The sequence below is a fragment of the Sarcophilus harrisii genome, chromosome 2 (genome assembly GCF_902635505.1).
Source record: "Sarcophilus harrisii chromosome 2, mSarHar1.11, whole genome shotgun sequence".
In the NCBI taxonomy this organism is placed as follows: Eukaryota; Metazoa; Chordata; class Mammalia; order Dasyuromorphia; family Dasyuridae; genus Sarcophilus; species Sarcophilus harrisii.
This window is the reverse complement of record NC_045427.1, coordinates 302,513,733-302,539,010: the sequence shown is the minus strand read 5'-3', so window position 1 is coordinate 302,539,010 and position 25,278 is coordinate 302,513,733. Positions and strand designations below refer to the sequence as shown.

General features: G+C 37.9%; 1 protein-coding gene across 4 annotated transcripts in view; it reads left to right on the top strand.

Moving 5' to 3' along the window:
- Positions 1 to 525: 525 nt before the first annotated feature.
- TMEM63C (transmembrane protein 63C) overlaps positions 526 to 25,278 on the top strand; it is a 124,254-nt gene continuing 99,501 nt past the window's right edge. For 3 of the 4 annotated variants that reach the window (XR_004231991.1, XM_031952452.1, XM_031952449.1), the window contains exon 1: positions 12,641 to 12,818. The gene's annotated coding sequence lies outside the window, so the exon portion shown is untranslated. Of the gene's footprint in view, positions 745 to 12,640; positions 12,819 to 25,278 lie in introns of those variants that run through there. The other variant, XM_031952450.1, reaches the window with a different exon arrangement.

Sequence of the window (25,278 nt, the reverse complement as noted above, 5' to 3'; positions counted from 1 at the left end):
CCTGAAGATTTAGGGAAAAGAGAGTGCTATGAAAACACAAGTCAGTTAACTGAAAATAGATGCTTAAATCACACCTTAATATTAATACTTAATATGATTAAATGGAGTTTGATTTCAATGGACTAGATTTTGTAAAAGTCCAATTTTGGAAAAGGAGAGAAGTAGAATCTGTTACCCATAAGAAATGCTACAAGCCAAACTTAAGGGAAACTGTAGTAGGGAAGAGAAGTTAAACATTACCTCCTTTCTATTAACAAAAAATTCATTTTAACTGCAGGAACTTACAGCCTGGATGTTCTAATTCTTGAGCTAATATTTCTTGAAACTGGCAACTTAAATAGATTTTTTAAAATTAATTTCTTTGATTGCTTTTATACTATTGAAGGGTCCTCCCAAATTTCCTAGCCTCAGGCAAAGAGGGAGGAAAAGTAATCCCTATTCTGTATTAGTATTAGAAAAAATTGCTCCTTTGTGGTCTGTGGAGTTCTAAGTTAATAGCAAGACACTTCCTTTGTGATGTCATTGGCTTTGGTAGCCACTTGCCAGAAGCTGGTAGAAGATCTTTATGGGATGTTGAGGATAAGTGGGCAAGGTTGACTTGGATATACAAATGGAGAGGGCTTGTGACCTCCCACGAGCAATCAATTTCCCTTCCCTCCACCCCTGCCTCCATCTTCAAGGCTGGAGAAACCAAGAAGAAAAAACATCCCATAGGCTAATAAGGGCTGGTTTGGCCAAACCATGGTGAGTGGGGCAAGATAGAGTGTCAGAAGAAGGGACAAGTGCACAAGGATGGGTAACTATCCCTCAGGGAGACTAATTTTTAAAAATTTATTTATTTATTTATTTTAAAACATTTTGCTTTATGAATCATGTGGGAGAGAAAGATCAGAACAAGAGGGAAAAACCAAGGGAGAGAAAAAAACCAGAAAAATGAAGTGAACATCTTATTATTGATATACATTTAATCTTCATAGTTCTTTTTCTGGATATAGATGGCATCTATCTATCTATCCAAAGTTTATTGGGATTGGCTTGAAGGGAGAGCCATTTTTAACTTCCTAAGAAAGGATCTTGAATTTGCTGTCTCTTGAGATTCTTCAGGATCATTCTGAATATAAATCCATTGGTTGGATTCATGCCCCAAGACCCTAATCAAGTGGGGATGGTCTCTATCCAGCCTGAGATGACTGCTATAGGAATGCCTCAGAATTGCAGGCACATTTGGAAAATCCCAGCATTTTCATGGGATTGTCCTTAAAAGGAACAAAGTTCAAGAAATCTTTCTTTTCCAGAAAATCATGTTAAAGAGGAAAGTAAAAAATGTAGACATTTAAGGGATGATTTTTCATTTAAAATGACTATGATTATAATTCTATTTGAGACACTATTAGGGATTGTCTTTTTGTTTGTTTTTTTTTATCCCTAGGGCAGAGCACAGTCCCTGGCATATAGTAGGCACTTAATAAATGTTAATTGGTTAACAGAAACTAAATAGAATTTTCTTTTTTGGAAAATATCATTAAGAAATGTCTGTGTTCTGGCATATCGCCCTGTAAATGGATGCATGTAGTATTTAGAAATCCAAATTTTTTCTTTTGGAAACAGAAGCCTTGCCTTGTCAGGATTTTTCTCTTAAGAAACTTGAATAATTTCTTAGTTCTGTCACAAAAATACTCTAAACACTGGCACAAGTTAAAATTCTGTGCCCTAAAGCAAAAATTTGCAAAGATGATCCCATTATTACTTACATGCTTGGAAAAATTCAAACCATGCATTCCCAGAGAAGTTCTTCCTTTTACTAATTCCAAAGCATTGCAGGAGGTATAAATAAATCATGCTAGATGGCCATATTTTCCAGATAGTTCAAACATTATCTCCTTTAGAGCAACAGAAAATTTAACTATTTTGAGTAAAAATCTTATTTCTATGCTTTTCCATACTATTATTCAGACCTATGATTTTATGGGTATGGGGACCTCTCTTTACCAATGTAAATCTGCAATTGCTCTAAATTTCACTATCTTAGAGAATTGCCAGAGAATTGAGAGGTTAATAATTTGCCTAGGATTTTAGTTAATAAGCATTTCTTAAGTGCCTGGAATGTTAACTTTGTACTAAGTGCTGAAGATACAAAAGGAGGCAAAAGACAGTTCCTACTTTCAAGAAGCCAGTATGTATCAGAAATTAAATCTGAACCCAGGTCATATGGGGGGAAAAAATCAGCACTGAATTTAGAGTTAGAAATCCCAAATTCAAAGCCCAGCATTGTTGCTTACTATTTAGGGCCACTAGATGGTGCCATGATGCACAGATTCTGGAGTTAGGAATTTTCATCTGAGTTCAAATCCAACCCCAGACACTTACTAGCAAGTCCCTGTTTGCCTCAGTTTCCTCGCTTGAAAAATGAGCTGGAAAAGGAAATGGCAAACCACTCCCAGTATCTCTGCCAAAAAAATCTCAAATAGAGTCACAAAGAGACAAGACTGAAAGAACCGCACAATAACAGTCTATGAATTTACTACCTATGTGACTTTAGGCAAATTATTTTACCCATCTTGGTTCCAGTTTCTTTTGTCTGCTAAATGAGGGACCTAGATTAGATAATCTATCCCTACTTTAAATTTAATAAGATTTAAAGATTATCTCTTTGTTCCCACTGTAAATAGTTTTAGAGATTGTGGGTTTGTTTTTTGTTTGTTTGTTTTTAATGTTCTTTTATCTATTTTATTTTTTTAACTTCCCACTTCTCTGGCAACTGTTAATTCTTCACACCATGAGTGTAGATATATCTGAATCAAGTTCTTTCTCCTACTCTATCCGCTTTCTAATTTGCTGGTTCTGATCATCTATGAGCTTAAAAAATAAATAATAAATTGCACTTCAAGGCACAAAGAGTTGAGTTAAAGTTCTGGCTTGGACATATTCAACTCTAGGCAAGTCACATAACCTCTCAATATTCTAGGTAATGTTCCAGGCAGGGTGCTAACCTGCATTGGTAGAGAGAATTTCCTACTTTGGAGGTCTCTATACCAATAAAATCACAGACCTATTTCCTATCCCTATTAGTAAAGTAAGTTTATATTTTATTTAACACATCTGATCTTTTTTCTTTATTCACAATGCCACCATTACAGTTCAGAACTTAATAACCTTTTACCTTGACTTTTACAATGGCCTCCTAACTGGTCTCCCTGCCTCAAACCTTTTTCGACTTTAGTCTATCCTCCACATAGCTGGCAAAGTGATTTTTCTTAAAACACTACTTAAAATCACTTTGTTCTCTATTACTTCCAGGATAAAAGTCCTATACTACTTGGCCTCCAACTGTTTTTTCAGCTATATTATACATTTCTTTCCTTCTCATACTATACAATCCAGCCATGCCCTTTCCTCAAATATATACTGGCTTCTAAGTGCCGGGATTCTACAAGGACCCAAGGAAGGTGTGAAAGATACTACCTCTGTAGTTAAGACCACCTCAGTTAGGCCTCGTCAATCTGAATCATTTCTTCCATTTTTGTCTTTGGATTTGATCCAAGAGGTTTTTGCTTTTGGTCCTAGGGATTTTTCAATTTTCATTTTCTAAACCTTCCCTGATCATTTGAATTTTAAGTCATCAGGAACTCTCTGGCCCCTGACTCAATTGACTATTTTGATTCAGAGGTTTGCCCCCACAGGATGTCCAGTGACCTTCTGTTTTTCTGGGGGTTCTTTAGTCTGACATCTATATTTCCTCTCTATTTCTGCTGAACATATACTTCCACCACAAGAATAGGTTTCCTAGAGTTCATATAAAAGCAAACTATCATATTATCACATAAAATAGACTTTTCCTAAGTTGCATAGTAGCTAAACTCTCTATTCTGAGTCTTTTCAACACTTAGCTTAACCCATGACATTCTCCAAACCAGGAATCCCAAGTCAACCCATTCTGCTTTCTTCTAGCCATAACCACCATCCTGCTCTATAAAAGAATTGTCTTTCCTGTCTCTCTTCTGACAATATTGCTTTCCCTCTCCCCCAAACTCTCTTGATTCTTCCATATTTATACTCTAGATCAGATTTATTGGTCAAAAGTATTTTTGGCAAATCAGGAAAACTCTTGATTAAACAGTAGGGTTATGAAAGTTCAAGCTGCATTCATACTTGTTCACTAAATTTTTACTCTGTTTCCAATGAATAAAAAAAGAAATAAAAATAAATATTATAATCTCTAAAACAGGTAATGCCAACAATCTGGAATTGTACAAAGATATACCAAATAACTTCCCAGAAGTTCCTAGATCTCTTAAAACATTCTTTTTTTAAAAAAAGTATTGATATATTTTGTTCTTAGATCACCTTAATTTTCACATTTCTTCTTATGGAGTGATTCTTTATGACAAGAAAAGAAGGAAAAAAAAAACAATTCCACAAAACATTAGGCGTCTATCAATTAGGAAATGACAAAATAAATCACCCTACAGTCAGGTAATGGAATGTTATTGTACCACAAGAAACAATGAATATGTAGAATTCAGAGAAATGTAGGAAGACTTAGAGAGAAAATGATTCAGAAGGAGGAAAACAGAAACAGTAGAAAATATGCTCAATGACTACAATAATGTAAATAAAAGCAGCATAAAAGGCAATCAAATTCAGATTAAATGCAAATAATCAATAATGATTCAGTAGAGCAGATGCCAAAACACACCTCCATTTTCCTGGTAAAGATAGAAAAAACAAACTGCCCAGTGTTGCATACCCAGATGGATTTAGTCACTATGTTGATTGATTTTGCTTAACTGTTTTGTTTTGTTTTTCTTTCTTTGTGGGAAGAAGTTTCCATCAGGAAATGATTATGTTGTTTAAAAAAATCATAAAAAATAAGTTTTGTGTTATTTTTTAAATGAGGGTATTGAATTACATATTCTCTAAAGTTTCTTCATGCTCTGATATCCCATATATCTATTTTAGTTTTTATTATATTTAGTCAATTTTAATTTTATTTCTCCAATTCAGGAAAACAAAAACAAAGGATATTTGACTGCATATCTTTCTCAATGAAGAGCTTATTCTTAGGTTCAGTTTTTTAAAGCTTTAAGATAATAATTTGCCACCTTGTTCAGTCCTTTTCACAATGATGCATGTTTTTGTTTTGAGGCTATTGGGATTAAGTGACTTGACCATGGTCATACAGCTAGGAAGTATTAAATGTCTGAAGCTAGATTTGAACTCAGGTCTTTCTGCCTCCAGGGCCAGTGCTCTATCCATTGTGCCGTGTAGTTACCCAGATCAGTCCTTTTAATCATATCTGACTCTTCATGAACCTATTTGGGTTTTTTTTTTTTTTGGCAAAGACACTAGAATAGTTTGCCATTTCCTTTGCTCTCATTTTACAGATGAGGAAACTGAGGTCAACAGGTTTGTGACTTGCTAGGGGGTTATATAGCTAGTAAGTATCTGAGGACAGATAAGAACTCAGCAAGAATAGGTAGGATTCCAAGCCCAGCACTCTGTGCACTATGGCGCCATCTAGCTTCCCCCAGATAATTATAGTAATGGCTTTTACATAAATACATATATATATGTATGTAAGTTTATTTAAAGAAGAGGCAATGTAGTATAGTGGATAGACAGCTATTCCCAGAAACTGGAAGATCTGGGTTCAAGTCTTGCCTGTGATATGTATTAGCTATGATGACCCTAGGTAAATTATTTAATCTCTCGGTGGAGTCAAACACAAATAAAAACTGGGGCTACTAATTTGTATATAAAGATCCCAGCAAGCTACACATTGACTTAGTTGTAGAATGTAATATTTTCTATGTTTTATTATATTTTTTATTTTGCTAAATATTTTTCATGGCAGGTAGGCAGCACATTTATCATTGGGTTTGGAATCAGGAAGACTTATCTTTCTGAATTCAAATTTGGCCTGAGATACTTATTAACTGTATGACTCTGGGCAAATCACTAATTGTCTTCATTTCCTTGTCTATAAAAATGAGCTGGAGAAGGAAATGGCCAGCTACTCCAGTATCTTTGCCAAGAAAACCCTAAAATGGTGTCATGGAAAGTTGGATATAACTGAAATGACTGAAAAACAACAACAAATATTTTCCAATTACATTTTAATCTGGTTCTTAAGCATTTGGGGAGAATTGTGGGCAGCAGGAAGCCAGCAGGCCTGGTATGTTGGACACTTCTTCTCTAGGCAACTTTCTAAGAATATAATGTTTCAGAAAATGTACTGTTTTGTGCTGGTAGAGGGAGTTACTTAAAAGGAAACACAATATGCTAATAAAGTCACAGGTCCAGTCCATAACCCTATTCATACTTCATAGTTAAAACAAAAATAGCTAACATTTATAAAGCAACTTTTTATTTATATATTTATAATAATTTATTTTTTCCAATTACAAGTAATTGTGATTTTTAATATTCCTTTTTTAAAAATTGAATTCCAAATTCTTTTCCTTCCTCCTTCTCCCCACCTCATTGAGAAGGCAAGCAATTTGATAAAGGTTATATATGTGCAGCCATGCAAAACACATTTCCATATTAGTTGTGTTAAAGAAATCACAGACCCTCTTCCTAAAAAATACAACAAAAACACTAAACTAGAAAGAGAAGTATGATTTGATTTGCATTCCGAATCTATCAGTTCTTTCTCTAGAGATGAAGAGCATTTTTCATCTTAAGTCCTTCTTAACTGTCTTGAATCATTTATTCCTGAGAATGTTAAGTCATTCACAACTGATCATCATACAACATTGCTACTGCTGTGTACAATGTTTCCCTGGTTCTACTCCCTTCACTTTGCATCAGTTCATGTAAGTATTTCTAGGTTTTCTGAGAGCATCATGTTTGTCACTTCTTATAGCACAATGATATTCCAACATAATCATATACCACAACTTCCCTAGTATAGACAGCCTCACAATTTCCAGTTCTTTGCTACCACACACACACAAAAAAAGCTGCTATAAACTATTGTGTATGTAGATCCTTTTTTTTTCTTTTTTTAAAAAAAAACTTCTTTAAGATACAGATCTAGTAGTGGTATTACTGGGTCAAAGAGTATGCATAGTTATATAGTCCTTTGCATATAGTTCCAAATTGCTCTCTAGAATGGTTGGGGTGAGTTCACAACTTCACCAATAATGAATTAGTGTCTTAATTTTCCACATGTCATTCAACATTTGTGGGTTTTCTGTCATATTAGCTAATATAATAGGTGTGAGGTGGTACCTCAGAGTTGTTTTAATTTGCATTTCTCTAATCTAGTGATTTAAGGTATTTTTTTCACAAGATTATAGATAACTTTGATTTCTTTATCTGAAAACTGCTTGTTCATATCCTTTGACCATTTATCAATTGGGGAATATCTTATATTCTTATAAATTTGACTCACTTCTCTATGTGGTTGAGAAATGAGGTCTTTATCAAAGAAATTTGTGTAAAATTCCGCCCACACACCCAGTTTCTTGATTTTCTACTGATTTTGTTTGTATAGATTTTCTTTGTGAAAAACTTAATTTAATGTCATTAAAATTATCCATTTTATATCTTGTAATGCTTTCTATCTCTTGTTTGGTATTAATTTCTTCCCATATCTATAGATATGATAGATAAACTATTCTATTTCCCCTAATTTGCTTATGGGATCACCCTTTATGTCTAATCACGTACCTATTTGACCTTATCTTGTTATATGGTATGAATGTTAGTCTATATTTAGTTTCTACCCATTTTTCCTAGTTTTGTCAGCAGTTTTTGTCAAATAGTGAGTTCTTGTCCCAAAAACTTCATTTATCAAAAACTTGATTACTATGGTCATTTGGTCATTACTTACTCTATATTCTGACCTGATCTATTCCACTGATTCACTATTTTATCTCTTAGTCAATACCATGTTTCAATGATTACCCCATCATAATATTGTTTGAGATCTGGTAATGGTAAGACTACTTTACTTCACTTTTTTCCATTGGTTCTCTTGATATTCTTGATTTTTTGACCTTCCAGATGAATTTTGTTATTATATTTCTAGCTCTATAATATAATTATTTGGTTCTATGGTAGGCACTGAATAAGTAAAGTAATTTAAGCAGAATTATAATTCTAATTATATAATATAACAATGTTATATATAACATATATAATATTATTAGTTAATAATATATAATATAATAATAATATAATGTAGAATTATATTGGCTTAGCCTACCTATAAGCATTAATGGTTTTCCAATTTTTTAGATCTGATTTTATTTGTTGCACTTACTATATTCTAGGCATTGTACTAAGCATTTTATAATTATCTCATTTATTCTCCAAAACAGCCTTGGAAAGTAGGCACCATAATTATCATTACTTTACAGATGAAGAAACTGAGATAAACTGAAGTAAAGTAACTTGCCTATGGTCACACAGTTAACTAGTGGTTTAGCTAGTATCTGGGTTCAAATTGGAACTTAGTTACTGTGCCCTCCACAAAAGGACTTTATATACATTAACTATAATAATAACTAAGGTTTATATGGTACTTACTATGTGCCAGGTACTGTGCTAAGTACTTTACAGTTATATTATCTGATCCTTAGCACAGCTCTGGGATGCATATATTACTTTCCCAGAGTCATAAAACTAATAAATTTTAGAGGCCAGATTTCAACTCAGATCTTCCTTATTGGAGACCCAGTGCTCTCTCCACTTCAACATCTATAATTCTAATTATACTCACTAAGATAGGCAGGGTGTGATATGATGAGAAGAATTCTGGATTTAAAGGTTTTAGGTTTGAATTGTGCCTCTGCCATTTACGTGTAGGATCTTGAGCAAGTCACTTTGGGCCTCAGTTTCCTCATCTGTAAAATGAGAAGATTGAAGGAGACCATTTCTTTTTTTTTAATAACGTTTTATTGACAGAACCCATGCCAGCGTAATTTTTTACAACATTATTCCTTGCACTCACTTCTGTTCCGATTTTTCCCCTCCCTCCCTCCCTCTACCCCCTCCCCCAGATGGCAAGCAGTCTTATATATGTTAAAGAGGTTACAGTAGATCTTAGATACAATATATGTGTGTAGAACCGAACAGTTCTCTTGTTGCTCAGGGAGAATTGGATTCAGAAGGTATAAATAACCCAGGAGGAAAAACAAAAATGCAAGCAGTTTACATTCATTTCCTAGTGTTCTTTCTTTGGGTGTAGCTGCTTCTGTCCATCCTTGATCAATAGAAACTGAGTTAGATCTTCTCTTTGTCGAAGAAATTCACTTCCATCAGAATACATCCTCATACAGTATTGTTGTTGAGGTATATAATGATCTCCTGGCTCTGCTCATTTCACTCAGCATCAGTTCATGTAAGTCTCGCCAATCCTCTCTGTATTCATCCTGCTGGTCGTTTCTTACAGAACAATAATATTCCATAATTTTCATATACCACAATTTACTCAACCATTCTCCAATTGATGGGCATCCATTCATTTTCCAGCTTCTGGCCACTACAAACAGGGCTGTCACAAACATTATGGCACATACATGTGGCACATACATGTCCCTTTCCCTTCTTTAGTATCTCTTTGGGATATAAGCCCAGTAGAAACACTGCTGGATCAAAGAGTATGCACAGTTTGATAACTTTTTGAGCATAGTTCCAAATTGCTCTCCAGAATGGCTGGATGTATTCACAATCCCACCAACAATGTATCAGTGTCGCTGTTTTCCCATATTTCCTTCAACATTCCGCATTATCTTTCCCTGTCATTCTAGCCAATCTAACAAGTGTATATTGGTATCTCAGAGTTGTCTTAATTTGCATTTCTCTGATTAATAATGATTTGGAGCATATTTTCATATGGCTAGAAATAGTTTTCATTTCTTCATCTGAGAATTGTCTGTTCATATCCTTTGACCATTTATCAATTGAAGAATGGCTTGATTTCTTATAAATTAGAGTCAATTCTCTATATATTTTGGAAATGAGGCCTTTATCAGAACCTTTGACTATAAAAATGTTTTCCCAGTTTATTGTTTCCCTTCTAATCTTGCCTGCATTAGTTTTGTTTGTACAAAAACTTCCATTTGATATAATCAAAATTTTCTATTTTGTAGTCAATAGTGATCTCTAGTTCTTCTTTGGTCATAAATTCCTTCCTCTGAAGGTCTGAGAGGTAAATTATTGTATGCTCTTCCAATTTATTTATGATCTCATTCTTTATGCCTAGATCATGAACCCATTTTGACCTTATCTTGGTGTACGGTGTTAAATGTGGGTCAATGCCTACTTTCTGCCATACTAATTTCCAATTTTCCCAGCAATTTTTGTCAAATAATGCATTCTTATCCCCAAAACTGGGGTCTTTGGGTTTGTCAAACACTAGATAATTAAAGTTATTGGCTGTTTGTCCTTTGAACCTAACCTATTCCATTGATCAACTAGTCTATTTCTTAGCCAATATAGCAGATGGTTTTGATAACTGCTGCTCTATAATATAATTTTAGATCTGGTACAGCTAGGCCACCTTCATTTGATTTTTTTTTCATTAACTCCCTTGAAATTCTTGACCTTTTGTTTTTCCATATGAACTTTGTTGTTATTTTTTCTAGGTCATTAAAATAGTTTTTTGGGAGTCTGACTGGTATAGCGCTAAATAAATAGGTTGGTTTAGGTAATATTGTCATCTTTATTATATTTGCTCGCCCTATCCAAGAGCATTTAATATTTTTCCAGTTGGTTAGATCAGACTTAATTTGTGTGGAAAGTGTTTTATAGTTTTGCTCATAAAGTTTCTGATTTTCCCTTGGCAGATAGATTCCTAAGTATTTTATATTATCAGTAGTTACTTTAAATGGGATTTCTCTTTGTAACTCTGTTGGATTTTGTTAGTGATATATAAGAATGCTGATGACTTATGTGGGTTTATTTTATAACCAGCAACTTTGCTAAAGTTATGGATTATTTCTGATAGCTTTTTAGTAGAATCTCTGGGGTGCATGATACCATCCTATCATCAGCAAAGAGTGATAATTTGGTTTCCTCATTGCCTACTCTAATTCCTTTCATCTCTTCCTCTAAATTCGCGGTGGCCAATCTGGCATGGGTACATAAGGATGGTCCCTGGGGATTTGGTCCTCGGGGTACTGCCCCGCTGTCAAACCGGGCAGAAGTTCCCGCTAGCTTTGGGGGGGGGGGATCTCCAAACTAAGGAATCCCCAGAACTCTCTGCCAAGACACTTTGAGTGTGGGGGTGGGGAGATTGGTATTCTCCTCTTCCAACAAGCTGCTTCCTTCCTCTACTGGCTTAGGGATGGGGCTGTCATGGCAACGTCACTGTCAGTACTCCCTGGCTCACTCCTGGTGGTGGTGTGAAGGCCCTGTTGTACCCTTGGCCATCTGGACTATTAAGCAGAGGAAGAAGTGGGGGAGGCCTTTATCACCATCTTTCACCCAGAAGCCTTCAAACAGACATCCTATGTCATCCTAGCACTGGTTTCAATGGGAGGTTTTGCAGTTTGGAGATTCCTCTGGATACATTGTTGGTGGGATTGTGCCGAGGCTAGTGTTTCTAATACAATGTTACATAGTAACGGTGACAGCGGGCAACCTTGTTTCACTCCTGATCTTACCGGGAAGAAGGAGACCGTCTCTAAGGTTCCCTTGAGTTCTAACACTATTTTGATTCCCGTTTTGCAGATCAGGGAACTTTCAGAGAAGTGAGTGACTATCACAAGTTTAAGCGGATAGCAATAGAGTGCTGGTTGGGAAGAGTCATCTTCCTGAGTTCAAATCTAGCCTGAGACGTTTACTGACTGAAATTTTGACCTGGTTTCCTCCTCTCTAAAATGAGTCGGAGAAGGAAATTGCAAAACACTCCAGTATCTTTGTTAAGCAAAATCCACGGGGGCGGCTAGGGGGCGCGGTGGATAGAGCACCAGCCCTGAAGTCAGGAGGACCTGAGTTCAAGTGTAACCTCAGTCACGTAATACTTCCTGTGTGACCCTGGGCGAGTCATTTAACCCCAATGGCCTCTAGTGGGGGGAGGGGAACAACCCACATAGGGTCACGAATACTTGACAATTGGAAAGATTTATCAAGAAAAATAGAGGTTTTTCGCTCCTCATTCCCTATTTTAATTTAGTGCCTTAAAAAAGTAGCCGAATTCGCTTTCGTTTTGCCTTCCCGCCGGGGACTCCCTCCAGCCTGTACCTTTAGAGGCGCTGCAGTGAGACTAAGCGCTGTCCGGCGCACGAAGGCCGAGCAAACCCGGGGACGGCCCAGCCAGAAGCGGTAGCGTTCATTGCTTCCCGGGACGGCGCGGTGGGTAATTTGCAGACCGTCCCTCTGCCGGGCGGCGAGGAGGCGCCGGGCTGGGCTTTGCTGCATTGCCGCCGAAGCGAGCGGCGGAGCCGCCTGCTAGCGCGCGGAGCCCGTTTCTGCCTCGGCGCGCCGGGTCAGGGCAGCAGCCCGCTCTGACGGGCGGCCGACCCCGGGGCAGAGCTCCGTGCCGGCGCGTGGGAAGCGGGCTGATCGGCCGGCCGCTGCCCAGGGGGAGGTAGCTCGCGGGGGGTCGCTGCTCCGCGGCTCCCCCGTAGCCCGGCCCGGCTCCCGGGCGGGTCAGCCCCGCCGGCGGGGGGAGGGGCCAGGGCGCCGAGGGAGGGGTCCTGCCCGAGAAAGGGGAGGAGCTCGGCGAGGCTCGGGCACCGGGATGCTGCTCCCCGGCGATGCGGCGGGGAATTGGTAGACGGTCCCTTGGCAGGTGGGGTTCACGGGCTTTTTCCTGGGTGATGGGGAGAAGGACCCGGCACATCTCTGCTGCCTTCTCACAGGTAGGAGCGTCCTTCTCACGGATGGTGCCCCGGGGCTCAGGAGCGGGCTGGGCAGCGCGGAGAGGCGGGTTTCGGGGCCGGCAGGGTGACTGAGGCGGCCACGGAGGGGGAGAGGTTGGGTGGGTAGCTTTTTGGGCACTGATTGAGATGCAAGAAGGGCCCTGGGATCCAGACTCCGAGGAGGTGGGAGGGAGGACGGAAGTGGAGCCTGGAGGACGGCGATGGGTGTGGGGGAGAGAGTAGGGCTTGGTCGTTCGGGAAAGACATCTATTGTGATTCCGCTGTGTGCTCCTGGACTCTGCCTTCTGGGCACTTTCCGTGCCATCATCGAGAGCCATAGGGGTGGCAGCCTTCGAGCTCCGTGCCTGGGGAAGGGGCAGCGAGCGTAAGCTGGCAAGGGGTGGGGACTTAGGAGAGCTGACCACTGGCCAATCTGGCATGGGTACATAAGGATGGTCCCTGGGGATTTGGTCCTCGGGGTACTGCCCCGCTGTCAAACCGGGCAGAAGTTCCCGCTAACTTTGGGGGGGGGGATCTCCAAACTAAGGAATCCCCAGAACTCTCTGCCAAGACACTTTGAGTGTGGGGGTGGGGAGATTGGTATTCTCCTCTTCCAACAAGCTGCTTCCTTCCTCTACTGGCTTAGGGATGGGGCTGTCATGGCAACGTCACTGTCAGTACTCCCTGGCTCACTCCTGGTGGTGGTGTGAAGGCCCTGTTGTACCCTTGGCCATCTGGACTATTAAGCAGAGGAAGAAGTGGGGGAGGCCTTTATCACCATCTTTCACCCAGAAGCCTTCAAACAGACATCCTATGTCATCCTAGCACTGGTTTCAATGGGAGGTTTTGCAGTTTGGAGATATTCACCTCTTGTGGAAATAGTTGAGGAAATTGAGGCTCTGAGGAAGAAGTGACCTATCTAAGATCACAAATCAAAGCTGCAACAGAGCTCTATCTTCCAGACATTAGAGGAGAAGAATCCTGCTTTTTTCCCTCTCTCCTCTCCTCCCCCTCAGCTCTGTCCCTCTTAACCTGCTGCTGTATAATACTGGGTGGGGCATATGGAGTTCCCTCCCCTTATCTCCCTTTCATCATATCTGAAAATAGAAAGAAACTTGCCAATTTCCCAGGCTTGCATAGAGGATTGAACGTTTGTAAACTGTTTTACAGAATGAATCAGAACTTATGACTGCCAGGATTCCTTATTTATTATGAATACTTATCTGAGATGATAGAATAGTGGGGCCTTCTCAAACTCTCGGGAATGGAGGGGTCCAGGCCAGGATCCTAGCATCACTTGGGCCTAGATCTGCCTGGTGATCTTCTGACCTGAGGTACTTACTAGGAATGAAGAAAAAGACTTTTCTTCTTTAACGATTTCAGCTCAAAAGGGAAACCCAGGAAGTGTAGATTTCACCATCTGGGGAAAAAACTAAGGCTTGAGGTGAGCTGTTTTGGAGCATGCTATTCCCTGGAGGCTACAAGTCAGTCATGCTGTGTTCTTTCACTGACTCAGAACTTGTCCTAATTCTCTTCCCCTTTCTAGCTGACAATTATGACAAATTAAGGTGATTGAGTTTGCAAACAGATCTTGTGAGTCTTTTTGTAATAAGGCTGTTAGGATGACAGATAAAAACCTGAGTGACCTATTCATACCGCTTAGAACTGAATCAAAAAAAGGATGTTATGTTTGATTCTAGAAGTGATAAGAACTCACTGGAGTTTACTGAATATAGGGGGATATGATCAGAACTGAACTTTAGGGAAATCAACCTGACAGAAGAGTGAAGGATGCATTGGAGGGGAGAGGAACTTGAAGCAGAATGTGGGCTATAATAGTCCAGACATAAGTTGATGAGGGTCTGTACTATTGTAATATCATCATCAGAGGAGAGAAAGGGGCTTATTGGAGAGACATTATTAAGGTAAAATTGATTGGCCTTGTCAATAGATTGTGGATATGCAAGATGAAAGCTAGTGAGGGCATATGGGAGAAATGTAACATCCAGTATAGAAACTCATTCCATTGATTAAGACCAGCAACTCTTCTGTAATATAATCTTGGAAAGTTTCTTAGATGGGGTTAAAAACTTCCCCTTGGTAAAACAGCTAATATGTGTCATGCCAGGATTTAACCCATCCTCCTAATTCCAAAGGTAGCATCCACCATGATGTACTAACTCACTCTCTCTCTAATGAGTTATCACAAATGAATACATGCCATACATCAAAATTTTCTGTCCATGAAATAAATTTATATATATATATATATATATATAATATATTTAGAAATTGAGTAATACTAGAATATTCCCATTGTTGTAATTCTTCCAACCCACCCCTCTCAAGATCCTATGTGTCTTTCCCCCTTTTTATTCAGTCATATCTGACTTCATGATCTCATCTAGGTTTTTCATGGCAAAAAAAATAGTAAGGTGGTTTGTCATTTCCTTCTTTAGTTCATTTTACAGATGAAGAAACTGAGGCAAACAGGATAAAGTGACTTTCCCAGGATCCATCCCATAGGTAATAAGTATCTGAAGCTCTATTTGAACTGAGGAAAATAAATCTTCCTGATTTGGGATTTGGCACCCTATTCACTCCTGTCTTTTCCAAAAGGTAGCTACAAATCCTGCCTCACTTGGCTCTGGTGTTTAGATGTTATAGAATTTCAAAGATAGAAGGTACTTTAGAGGTTCAACCCTTTTGTTTTATAGAAGAGGAAACGAGGCTCAGAAAGGTAAAGTATTAGTCAATAAACATTGATTGCCTACTATGTGCCAGGCATTGTGCTAAGTAAGCACTGGGAATACAAAGAAAAGCAGAAGGCAGCCCCTGCTCTCTGGGAATACATGGTCTGTTGAGGGAGAGGATATGCAAACAATTATATACAAATGATGTATAGACAAGATAAATGAGGGTATGCCAGGGTTAAGGAAAATTGAACAGACTTCTTGGAGAAGTTAAGACTTTAGCTGAGACTTAAAGGAAGCATGGAAAGTTAGAAAATGCCTATGTGGAGGAAGAGGTCCAAGCAAGGAGTGACTTGTCTAAGTTCATATAACTATTTTGTGACAGAACCAGCATTAGACATCCTGTCCTCCTAGTTCCCAGTCTAGAGCTCTTTCCAGTTCCCACTGGTGCCTTGGTGAGTCAGTAGCAAAACAAGACATAACTATTTCTCTCCTTGGTACTGGTCTGCTTTCTAGCTCAATATCACTCATTACCAAGATGCAGATCCATCAAAGCAGAAGTAAATTTCTCCCATCTATTGTTGGTTACTAATTTGTTTTAAAAGGCAGTATCTCAGAGGGAAGAAGCCAATGTAGTCTATTTCCTTGTGACTCATGTCAGTAAAACAAAACCAGATACCCCTGTTTTGGATTCAGAGAGAAGAGCAAAAGCAGCTTTCATATCCTGTACAATGATAGCAGCTTGTGATACCTTACAAGGTTAGGGCATAAAGTCAGAATGATAAAGGATAATGCAGTGGACTCTCTGGCATGATCAAGGGATAGCAGGAGTTGGCTGATCAATCTGGTTGATTGATAAAGAATTCCAATTAATAAGGAGTTCCTGTAGATGCCAATTTTAAGATAAAAGTACAACATAATACTTCCAACACTCAAATCGAAGCAGCTTAGTATGGTGGTTAGAGTGAATTTAGAGTTAAGAAAATCTCTCTTCAAGCAATTTAAAACTATTCCCAAAGGGCTACAAAACTGCCAGCAGTGTCTCTCCTGGGGTCTGTGTCCCAAAGAGATTATAAAAAAAGGGAAAGGGACCCACATGTGCAAAAATGTTTATAGCAGCTCTTTTTGTAGTGGAAAGAAACTGGAAACTGAGTGGATGCTCATCAGTTGGAGAATGGCTGAATAAATTATGGTAATAAATGTTATGGAACTATAAGAAATAACAAGCAGGCTAATTTCAGAAAAGCCTGGAAAGTTCATAAAAATGAACTAATGCTGAGTGAAGTGAGCAGAAGCAAGAGAACAATGTACAGAGCAACAAGAAGATTATGTGATCATCAACTGTGACAGACGTGGCTTTTTTCAACAATGAGGTGCTTCAAAGCAATCCAATAGACTTGTGATGGAAAGAGCCATCTGCATCCAAAGAGGGAACTATGGAGACTGAAGTGGATTGAAGCATAGTATTTTCACCTTTGTTGTTGTTGTTGTTTGTTTGCTTGCTTGGGATTTTTTTCTCTTATTTTTTTTTTTCTTTTGATCTGATTTTTCTTGTGTAGCATGCATGATGAATATGGAAATGTTTAGAAGAATTGCACATGTTTAACCTATATCTTATTGTTTGCTGTCTTGGGAAGATGGGAGGAAGGAAGATAGAGAAAATTTTGAAACATAAGGTTTTGCAAAGGTGAATGTTGAAAAATATCTTTGCATGTATTTGGGGGAAAATACTATTTCTCAAAGGAGGAGAAGGAGGAAGAGGAGGAAGAAGAGAAGAAGGAGAAGGAGGAAAGGAAGAGGAAAAAGGAGGGAGGAGGAGGAAGATAAGAACAAGAAGGAGGAAGACAGAGGATGAGCAGAAGGAGGAGGAGAAGGACAAGTCTACCTCTCTTCAACTCCTGTCTATAATGCATGCTAGTCAAATTTTACTATAGGCAAAACACTTACCCTGTCAGTATCCCAGCAAACTCTTTTAAAATCATGAGTAGAAAGTTGCAGATCTACTTTGTTTTTTTTTTGTTTTTTGTTTTTTTTTGGATTCTAATTTTTTCAACTTTTATTTTTTTTTTTATTTAATAGCCTTTTATTTACAGGATATATACATGGGTAACTTTACAGCATTAACAATTGCCAAACCTCTTGTTCCAATTTTTCACCTCTTACCCCCCCACACCCTCCCCTAGATGGCAGGATGACCAGTAGATGTTAAATATATTAAAATATAACTTAGATACACAATAAGTATACATGACCAAAACGTTATTTTGCTGTACAAAAAGAGTCAGACTCTGAAATATTGTACAATTAGCTTGTGAAGGAAATCAAAAATGCAGGTGTGCATAAATATAGGGATTGGCAATTCAATGTAATGGTTTTTAGTCAGCAGATCTACTTTGTAAAAGAGATTTTCCTCACTGGACCACATTGTTTAGAAAATGAAAAAACGCACTAAAACTATACTGAACATAATATAACTCACATGTATATTTAGGCATGAACTTAGTGTAAATCCTATTTATTGTTCATCTTAGCTTAAACACCACCACTTGTGTGAAGTTTTCCCAGGTAGACAATCATTGCCTCACCTTGTAGCCAGAAGTGATCCTCTTCCTGTAAAATAGCTTGTATCCTTGATTATTCCCCTCCCCCAATGTTATTTTATTGATAGCAAAGAGCAAGTCATCTTTGTATGTCTCATAGGATCAATGTCTTTTGAGTCATTGTTGGTATATGTAATAGAATGCTAGAGTTGGAGTCAGGAGAGTCTAAGATTTTCCCTTGCCTCTGCCATGCTTGTGATCTTAGATGATATTAGATCTTGATTAAACATTCTGGACCTCATTTTCCTCATCTCTAAAATAGAGATAATGATAACTGTAATGCTTCCTAGATCCAGTTGTTGTGAGGATCAAATGAGTAAAACACTTTGCAAACTTTAAGGCCTTATTTAAACACCAGACATTATTGGTGTTATTTTTGTTATAAAATCAATATGTTTTTGAAGAAATAGAAGAAAACTCAGGCCCTTTGAGAAACAACTTATTATTGAAAGACCAGTGCCTCCTTGGATAAATCAACTTACTCGACATTGGACAGATTCTTACTTACAGCTATGTGACCCTGGGCAATTCATCTAACCCCAATTGCTCTCAAAAAAAGAGAGAAAAGAAAAAATTAATGTTAAAAACTATCTTTACATGTAATTGGAAAATAAAATATTAAGAAAAATTTTAATTAAAAAAATAAAAAAAAATTAAGCCTAGAGAGCTCAACAAGGAAATGGGAGAATTATAATTTGAACTTGAAACTTGTTGATTCCAGATCCAATAATATCTCCTCTATGTTCCCAAAGTCCTTTCAGCACCAAATATTATAGTCTACTTACTGCTACAGGAAATAGCAATACTATGATCTGTCCCCAAAGATGGAAATTAAGTCTTCTTGCCTGGAATCCACTCTGGCAAGAGAAGTGAGATAATAGTTCTAACTTTGGAGACAGGCCTTAGATGGAAGAATTGTCTTGAACCCTCCACAGGGAATTGTCAATATAGTTACCTTAGGTTCACATATCCTCGTAACAGAAGCATTGTACCTGATACATAGTAGGTATTTGGTAAATGTTTGTTGATTGGTTGATTAGACCATTCCACTGGCTGATTAGAACATTCCAATGTTCAGCAAGGAAAGTTAAATGGACTTTTCCCTAGCTACTCCTTTTCTTTATAGCCTCTGGGCAGCATTCCCTTTGGGGATCTTTTCCCCCCTTGAAAGGCTGTTTTTGATGGTCCCCTCTTAGGATTTAGGGTTGGAAGGACAATCATCTTTTCCTGGGATTCTTAACCTTTTTCATGTCATGTACCTCTTTGGCTAGTAAAATGTATGATCCCCACCTCAGGGGAAAAGAAATCTGTTTTTAAATAATTGAAAGGAAATACTAAATAAAGATATAATTTTTTCATTTAGAGTCACAGACCCCTTGAAATCTTTCTAATGAGTCTTTAGGTTAAGAGGCCAATCTAGTCCAGCTTCATTTTATAAATGAGGTAACTAGATAAGGAAGAGAGAGATCATATATCTAACAATGGGATTTGAACCCAGCTCCCTGACTCCTTCAGTCTTGTAAGATCCACTAGAGCAAATTACCTCAGCCTCTAAACTGATTTTACTAGGATATGATTAGATGGGGGAAAGAGGCATGCTCTGATTTTCATCCACTACAACCTTTATCCCATTTGAGATGGTCTTATTACTACTTAATGAGTTTGTTATTTCAGCCAGGTGCCTCAGTTTCCCCTTTGTAGAGATGCTTAGAGAAGTTGGGTGGATTAATGAGATAATGGATCTAAAGTGCCTGGAGCTCTTTGCAGAAAAACTATTACTTCCAAGAAGCATTATGAGCCACTAAACGGGACTGAGAGGAAATAAATGTTATCATCACATAAGTGCTTAGGGAAAGTGTGTGTGGCTTTTTAGCAAGGTCAGCAGATAACTACAACATATTTTTCTATGTGTTATTCCATCATCGTACCCATCATCATCTTTATTAGTTGTTACAAACCATATTCATAGATCAGTTCTCTTTAACTCCATAGGTTGGTTTAAACAGTAAGTGATCTTTTCTCTAGATTAGGATACAAAAGTCTATGAAATAATAATAGTTAGCTTGTGCAAGGCCTTTTACATTTATTATTTCATTTGATCCTTACAGTAATCCTTTGATGTCAGTCCTATTATTACTTGCTTTTGTCAGATGAGGAAACTGAAGGTAAGAGAGGTTACTGACTGCTCAAGTTCACAGAGCTAGTAAGTAACTGAGGCAGAATTTAAACTCAGGTTTCACTGACTCCAAAAAGAGTATTTGTATATGATAAATCCAAGTGTACCATAGCTAGGTGCTTCAGTGAATAGAACACTGGGCTTGGAATCAGGAAGATTCATTTTTATGAATTCAGACCTGGCCTGAAACACTTATTAGCTATGTGACTCTGGACAACTCCCTTTACCTCAGTTTACATAAAATGAACTGGTGATGGAAATGGCAAACTACTCCAGTATCTCTGCTAATAAAACCCCAAATGGGGTCACACAGAGTCAGACATGACTAAAGATGACTAGACAATAATAACATAAACCCAAGTATAAGAACAGAGCTAAACAATTCCTTTTGCCTATCCCAGTCTAAAGAGAAATAGAGCTGTAATTATGTTATAGATAAGAAGCATTTATTAAGAGCCAACTGTGTACAGAAGAGGGAGAAGAGTGTGGAGGTAGATGGCATACAAAGTTTAGCTGAAGTCTCGGAGTTCAAGATTTATAAATAACTTTTCATCTGTGATTTCCTTTGATCTTTGTGACAGTCTTGAACAATAGGTAGAGATAGGGGTTTTTTATGTGTGCTAGTTTTACAACCAAACTAAGGCTTAGAGTAAGTATAAGCGACTTTGCAGAGGTCATACATCTAATAGCAAAGCTTAGATTTGAATTTACATGCTCAGATTCTCAGGTCCCTTCCATTTCCATACATAGAATCAGGAAGACCTGGATTCAAATCCTTTCTCTGCTACTTACTAGAAATTACAGTGACTACTTAACTCTGTTAGGTTACAAAACTTCTGCAAACTCCAGTTTCCTATTTGTAAAATGAAGCTGACAATTTCTATAATACTTATCTCCTAAGGCTGTTTTATAAACATATACATAAAATATATTCATGTAAAAGTATTGTATCTATAGTAAAGGGATGAGATCTGTCATTTCATTTATATAGGGACTTTCAGGCAAAGAAACTCCCTCTGCAATGTAGGTCTACATCTTCACTGCAGTTAATAATCCTAAAGAGTTATTGAGGATGCTGAGAGGGTCACACAGACAGTATGTATCAGAGGCTAGATTAAAACTTAGGAAATCCTGGCTTTTGAGGCCATTATTACAAATAGAACCCTATCGATTTCAACACTTTCTAATAGAAAGCACAGTGAATAAAATGCTGGACCTGGAATAAGGAAGACCTGAGTTAAAATTGATTTCAGACATTTATTTGCACAATTTGTGATTCTGGACAAGTCACTTAATGTCTGTCTGTCTCATTTTCCTCAACTGTAAAATGGTGATGATAATAATAGCATCCACCAGGATTGTTGTAAGAATAAAATGAGATTTTTTTAAGTGATTGGACAATGTGTGCTGCTTAAATGTTTCCTGCCTTCTTTTCTTCTGAGTTTGATTGGCTCTTTCAGTGGGTCCCTTCTTTGGGGACAGCCTTATTAGAAGTGAACCCTTTTAAATAGCACTTTATTTTGACTCCTGTTCTGGTATAGGTTCTGACGAGGGCCCCAATTGTTAAGATTTATACAACTGATATAGTAAACAGTAAAGATGTAAGTTAGCTCAGAAATCCCAAAGCTGAGCCAGGCTGGTCCCTGGCCACTTACTATGTGACCTTGGACATGCTTTTTCTGTTATGTGACCAACAGATTGTAGCCACATAGTAGGCACTTAACAAATGCTTATTGACTAATTGAGTTTTCTCATGCCCTTATCACTTAGTACTGTGTATTCCCGTTATGTTTGTATTGAACGAAACTACTGAGGCTCAGAGATCATTGCTCAATGTCCCATAGAGAGCAAATGTGGACCAGAATGCTATTAAAATAGGAGAATCTGAAAGATGTAGGAAATAGAGGACTGGAATGGGAGCCAAGAAAAGGTAGACTCACTAGTGACACTATTATTTCCCTTTGACCTAATTTTGTCATGTACAAAATGAGGCAGAAGAACTGAGTGTTAAAAACAACGGGGTATAAAACAAACAAAATCCCACTGTACTTGGAATCAGGAGAATTAGATGAAGCCCTAGCTTTGCCCCTCACGACCTAGATGATCATAGAGAAATCACATTCCTTTTTAGAGGTTCAGTTTCCTTATTTAGAAATGAAGATAAGGAAATCATTATACACAGCAACAAAATTATGATGATCTGTTCTGATGGACGTGATTCCTTCCAACAATGAGATGATTCAGGCCAGTTCTAATGATCTTCTGAAGAAGAGAACCATCTGTACCCAGAGAGAGCACTGTGGGAACTGAGTGTGGATCACAACATAGCATTTTCACTCTTTTTGTTGTTGTTTGCTTGCATTTTATTTTCTTCATTTTTTCCCTTCTTGATCTTATTTTTCTTGTGCAGCAAGATTATTGTATGAATATGTATACATATATTGGATTTAATATATATTTTAACATATTTAACATATATTGGATTATTTGCCATCTGGGGAGGAGGTGAGGGGAAGGAAGGGAAAATTTGGAACACAAGGTTTTGTAAGGGTCAATGTTGAAAAAATATCCATGCATATGTTTTGAAAATAAAAAGTTTTAATAAAAAAAAGAAATGAGGATAATAAAACTTTCACTACTTATCCTGCAGTATTGTTTTGGGAAAAGTACTTTGGGAACCTTTAAAGTGCTATAGCTATGAGAGCTCTCAGCTCTTCTAGCTCTGAAGTTATACAAATCTGTGAATCCAAATCAGGCATTTTCACTGGCCTTCCCCAAGCCTGGAGTGCACTGTTCTCATTTTTGCCTCCAGTCTTCTCTGGTTTTCTTCAAGTCCCAGTTAAAATTCCACCTTACACAGAAAGACTTCCCCAATCTCCTTTAATCCTAGTTCCTTCCTATTTAGCCAGTAAACAGCTCACTACTACATGGTTATTTGTTTGTTGTTCCTTGCCCCCAATTAGACTGGGAGCTTTTTGAAGGACTGTCTTGTCTTTCTCTATATCCCCATCCATTTTACTTGGCACATAATAGGCACCTAATAAATACTGATTGATTGATTGATTGATTCCTCTGTCCCATCATACTTGAATTAGCCAACTATTAGAAGGAGTAGTGCTATTTAACAATGCTTCCTATAAAAATATGGGTTACTTTGAGACTTAGAAAAATAAACAAATATATAGAGCCTTCATTAAATTCTCATTGTGCGATGTAGTAGGCTAAGAATTGGGGATACAAATATAAAACAGCAAGAGAGTTTCCACCTTTAAATTCCAATGAGGAAGACAATACATCAAGGGAACTTGAAAGAGAGGAAATGAGGTAAGCCAGGTGCAGCATGGCAAGGAGATGACCAGAATGTGGTGTAGAGTGCCAGAAAGTCATAGTGGAAGCTCACGTATAACATGCAAGAGACCTAGTATCAGAGTCCAAGGTTCCAGTGGGAAGGAGATGAAAATGATAACCAGAGAGCAGATGATATGGTGATGAGATGGTCAGGAAATTGCATCAAGGCTTAGTTGTTGGCAGGATAAAATTGAAAGCTCACCTTTCAGAGCTAGGGGATCCAGAAAAAGAGTCCAGCAGGATCCATCACTGCAAATCACAACCCAGTCATGCTGTCTAATTTTGTGTGACTCTGTCTCTTTCATTTTGTAAATCTACCCAGCAGAGCCCATCCCTGTGATGGTCTTCTTCTAATTTTATTGTTGTTCTTCAGGCATTTCAGTACTATCTAAATCTTTATAACCCCATCAGGGGTCTTCTTGGAGAAGATATTGGAGTGATTTGCCATTTTCTTCTCCAGTTAGTTTTATAGATGAGAAAACTGAGGTAAATGGGGTTAAGTGACATGGCAGGGTTATATAGCTAGTTAGCAGCTGAGGTGGATTTGAACTCTGCTTCCAAGCCCAGTGCTCTATTCGCTGCAGGGTCTACCTGTCCTGACATATAGTAGATGCTTAATAAATGTCTCCTGCCTCAGGGAAAACCCAGAGAATCTCAAGTGCTTTGATTATTGATTTGTTGGTTTGTGGCAGGATACAGTAAAAGCTAATCTTTCAGAACCAGGGAACCCAGAAAAGAAATCCATTCTGGTGGGAAGGAGATCCATCTCTTTCAGGATCTTTTACCTTTTACCTTGTATGACTCTTGTCTATGTAAATCTATCACAGACTCCAACCAATGTAATGGATTTCCTCTGAGTTTCTTGATTCATTAAACTTCTCCTTTCTGTCCCACACAAAAACCTCCAGGAAGTCTTGTGTTAAAATCCTTGTGGACAGTAGCACACAAAAGCACTTCTGAAGATCTGAGATTCTACTTTCTTTTCATTTCTTACATAGAACGTTCTATTTTCCCATTTCCATATCTCCATGTTGATTGTCTCCTAAACTGACAATATCATCTCCCCTTCACCTCTTAGCATTCCTTGTTTCCTTCAAAACTTAGTTAAATGCTACCTTCTAAATGAAACCTTACCTAGTCTCCCAGTTGTTGATGCCCTTTTCCCTTCAGATATCACATATTCATTTTGGATATATTTATTTTCATGTTACCAATAGAATGGAAGATCATTGAGGACATGGACTGTTTTCATTTTTGTCTTCATTGTTTTGTTATCTAGCAAAATACCTGGTAACCAGTCAGTCAATAAAAAATTTATCAAGTGCCTACTATGTGCCAAACAGTGGAGATACAAAGATAAAATATAATCTTTGCTCTCAATCTGAGTGAGGGAGACAAGATATAAACAACTATATACAAACAAGGTATATATAGCATAAATTGCAAATAATCAACAGAAGGAAGGCACTAGAATTAAGGAGGAGCAGGAAAGGTTTCTTTGTAAAAGAAAAGATTTTAACTAAAGCTTGAAGGAAGACAGGGATTGACCATATTAAAATTCTAATAAAAATTAATGCTTGCTTACTGATGGAAAGAGTCTGATGTTATACAGAATGTTCATTATTTTTTCTTCTATCTCTTCT